Raw genomic sequence first — 3,056 nt, forward strand, 5'->3', positions numbered from 1 at the left:
AGATGTGCAAGTATTTGAGCGAAGACTGGTTTTGGATAGCTGTCATTCCTAGGAGTTAATGCTTTACAAATAACACTTAAAATTCGAGTTTACCAAGGCTAACAGTGTAAACAATGGCACATTCTGAGATATTTAATCGAGAGCTATAAATGTATTGTGGTCTCATGTCCTCTGTCCTCTTTGTTCTTAAAGGAACAGACCCTAGTTTCAGCCCACGAAAATGCACACTAAGTTTAGTTAATCTACAAACCTGTGACACATTTGGATAAAGTCTGTGACTTTGAAACGGTGAAACACCCTCTAAAAATAGACACTAAAACTCGACTCCATAACTGTTATTCCTTACCTGCTACACAAAGAGGAACATTTTGTTTAAATTATTGATTCCCCCCATAATAAATTTATGCATTAATATGAATTTGTGTGTTTTGTTGTGTGTAGTCTCTCGTAACTCTACAAAGAATAGTCTGTTTTTATGGTAGATTTAGTGGTTTTTGTTTTCTGTTTATACGCACTGTGTGAGAGTTAAATAAAATATCTATCTATTTCTCTTAATGTGCGGGCGGGACGTAGCCCAGTGGTAAGGCGTTTGCTTGGTGCGCTGTCGGTCTGGGATCGATCCCCGTCGGTGAGCCTATTGGGCTATTTCTCGTTCAAGTCAATGCAACACTGGTATATCAACGGTATATCAAAGTCTGTAGTATGTGTTATCCTGTCTGTGGGATGGTGCATATAACAGATCCCTTTCTACTAATGGAAATATTTAGCGGGTTTCCTTTTTAAAATTATATTTCAAAATTACCAAATGTTTAAAAACCAATAGTAGATGATTAATAAATCAATGTGCTCTAGATGTGTCGTTAAACAAAACAAACTTTCAACCTTAATTTGTTTGAGAGAGTACCTTGAGTACAGAACTCTCAAGTTTGAGATAATTAAAATAACAATAACATTAATTCATTAATTTCTTTTGTTTTAAAGGAAGGAAGGAAATGTTTTATTTAATGACGCACTCAACACATTTTATTTATGGTGTCAGACATATGGATAAGGAACACACAGATATTGAGATAGAAAACCCGCTGTCGCCACTTCATGGACTACTCTTTTTGATTAGCAGCAAGGAATCTTTTATATGCACCATCCCACAGACAGGATAACATATACCACGGCCTTTGATATACCAGTCTTCCATATTCCATCGGCAGTGGAATTAATTTCATCTAAGACAACTTGCTGTGTTACTGTATACATGTACTAAACTGACACAAAACAAATGATTCAATCAACATGGCGAACTCAACTCACTTCGTCAAAATATCCCCTGCTGCGCTAGGTTTCTCTGAAAATGTATATGATTTGATCCACGTCAGCAAACTATTTAGCATAAAAATATATCTTACGATTGCAGCATACTGTTAGTGATTTACATATGAGCGAGACTGTGACACGTCAAAAATAAGACAATGTAATCAGTTTTGGCTCACAGTTTGTGACACGCCCACTTTCAACTTCCCTGTGTGTTTGGGTATAGCGCAGGAATGTCTATCTGGGGTGGAAATATTTGAAAATTCCCGATTAGCGCTAATAATTTTCGTATTGAAATGCGATTTCTCAGGATTTTTTTTATTTTGAGGATTACATGGCCATCTGGCAATGAGCCAGATAATACTTATTTCTTTTTTTTCAGATATTATTTGTTTGTCTGATATTTGAGTTTGTTTTTTGTTTTTCTAATTTAAATTCTTTTAATGTCAGGGCCGTAGCTAGGTTGTTTTTTTTTTTTTTTTTTTTTGTTTTTGTTTTTGCTTTGTTTTGTTTTGTTTTTTTTTGTTTTTGTTTTGTTTTTGTTTTTGTTTGTTTGTTGTTGGTTTTTTTTTTTTTTTTTTTTTTTTTGGGGGGGGGGGGGGGGGGGGGGGGCAGCTGTAGTAGTTAATAGTCTAAAACTCCTTAAAGGCATACTGTCACGGATTTAAGGATCTTATTTCACTAAAAATGAATAATAAATAAAAATTACATTAATTGCTGGAAACCAAATCTAGCTATCGCATCACCGTAACTGAACCATGATGGAGTGAAATCCATGTCAACCCTTAGTTTTTGAATTATGGACCATTGCAATAATTCAATAATTTTTACAAAATATCATTAATAAATGGAGTATGGTGGTTATGATGATGGTTGAATAAAGTACATTTAGGGACAAATCAAATTATTTTTGTTCAGATAATACTTTGTTAGACCATTAAATAGGTCAGTGGTCTGTAACAAAATGCCTTTAAATAGGTCAGTGGTCTGTAACAAAATGCCTTTAAATAGGTCAGTGGTCTGTAACAAAATGCCTTTAAACGGTTAAGAAGAAAATTTTCTTTGTTTCTATAATTTGTTTCCGGCCCTGAACGTTGTTTTATTTTTTTACATTATTTTTTAAAATTAATTAAAAAAAAAATTTCAGCGGGCGGGACTGTTCCGTGTTTACTTGTCTTTGTAACGTGTTTACTTACCTTTATAACGTGTTTACTTACCTTTGTAACGTGTTTACGACTAAAAGATCCTCTGTAACAACTAAAATTCTTTTCTCTCCTGGATAGAGGAGCCGACCAAGGCCGACACCTGTGCCCATGGCAGGCGTGCGCTACAACAGCTTGATCTGAATGTGAACGTAAAACAATAACCTGACCTGACTAAAATTACATATTAAAGATATTTTGCTGTTTATGATATCAATATCTGTATTTAAACAAGGTGTTTGTTGTCGTTTTTTAACCGGCCTCGGTGGTGTCGTAGTTAAGCCATCGGACATAAAGCTGGTAGGTAGTGGGTTCGCAGCCCGGTACCGACACCCACCCAGGAGCGAGTTTTAACGACTCTAACGGTAGGTGTAAGACCACTACACCCTATCCACTCTCACTAATCACTAACCCACACACAGACACACACACAACCACATACACACAGACACAACACACACACAACCACATACACACAGAGACACAACACACACACAACCACATACACACAGACAGACACACAACACACACACAGACACAACACAC

General features: G+C 35.9%; 2 long non-coding RNA genes across 5 annotated transcripts in view; one reads left to right on the forward strand and one right to left on the reverse strand.

The window, feature by feature from the left end:
* The window catches only part of LOC121377197, a 4,916-nt gene extending 4,498 nt beyond the window's left edge, over positions 1-418 (forward strand). For all 4 annotated transcript variants that reach the window (XR_005958587.1, XR_005958589.1, XR_005958588.1 and 1 more), the window contains exon 3: positions 1-418. This exon is cut by the window's left edge and continues 18 nt beyond it. This is a non-coding gene — a long non-coding RNA (uncharacterized LOC121377197).
* The window catches only part of LOC121377199, a 10,330-nt gene extending 7,790 nt beyond the window's left edge, over positions 1-2,540 (reverse strand). Inside the window, exon 1 of the long non-coding RNA XR_005958593.1 lies at positions 2,526-2,540. This is a non-coding gene — a long non-coding RNA (uncharacterized LOC121377199). The remainder of the gene's footprint in view (positions 1-2,525) is intronic.
* Between the last annotated feature and the right edge of the window lie 516 nt (positions 2,541-3,056).

This window comes from Gigantopelta aegis, chromosome 7 (assembly GCF_016097555.1).
Source record: "Gigantopelta aegis isolate Gae_Host chromosome 7, Gae_host_genome, whole genome shotgun sequence".
Taxonomy (NCBI): domain Eukaryota; kingdom Metazoa; phylum Mollusca; class Gastropoda; order Neomphalida; family Peltospiridae; genus Gigantopelta; species Gigantopelta aegis.